Here is a 606-nt window from a genome sequence, read left to right on the forward strand (position 1 = left end):
TTCTTGCATGACATTAAGACTTTAAATGAATCAAGGGTTTGGAGCCATTTCTTACTCCATAATTTACTATTATCCTTTTTTGTATGCAAAAAAGCAGATGTGCATCTTAAAGTCTTGAACATGATGTGATTTGAACACACAACGTTCTGAAGTGGAGTTAGACTCACCACTACTGTACCACAAGGTTGCAGTTGCAGCTCTAATTGTGTGCTTACCATCTCTCTTTCTTATAACTCCTGCTTACTACAACTCATGTGCCAAAGGATAGAAGTGGAACCTAAAGATTTGACCCTGACGTGATTTGAACACGCAACCTTCTGATCTGGAGTCAGACGCGCTACCGTTGCGCCACAAGGTCTCACAGATGTCTTACAGCACATTCAGACAACGACGAAACATTAGAAGTCATCATCTGCAGAAACTGATTGAGGTTTCTTCAGCCAGGTAAAATCAGTTGTGTGTTACTGAATCTAGGGTCTGAAACAATAGAAGCTTTGACTCACAGTTAAAATGGAGAGGATGATGTCCATTGATGCATGTGGTTAAAGTTCAGGGAAGATGGGATGAATGTTATCTTGATTTGAGGTTCTGGCATGAGAAACGTAT

At 40.3% G+C, this 606-nt stretch overlaps 1 non-coding gene across 1 annotated transcript; it reads right to left on the bottom strand.

The window, feature by feature from the left end:
* Positions 1–286: 286 nt before the first annotated feature.
* On the bottom strand, positions 287–358 carry trnaw-cca (transfer RNA tryptophan (anticodon CCA)). Its single transcript has one exon. It is a non-coding gene; the product is annotated as a tRNA-Trp (tRNA).
* Between the last annotated feature and the right edge of the window lie 248 nt (positions 359–606).

This window comes from Seriola lalandi, unplaced genomic scaffold, assembly GCF_002814215.2.
Source record: "Seriola lalandi dorsalis isolate HSWRI2012SDOR001 ecotype SW California unplaced genomic scaffold, Sedor1 jcf7180002041670, whole genome shotgun sequence".
Taxonomy (NCBI): Eukaryota; Metazoa; Chordata; class Actinopteri; order Carangiformes; family Carangidae; genus Seriola; species Seriola lalandi.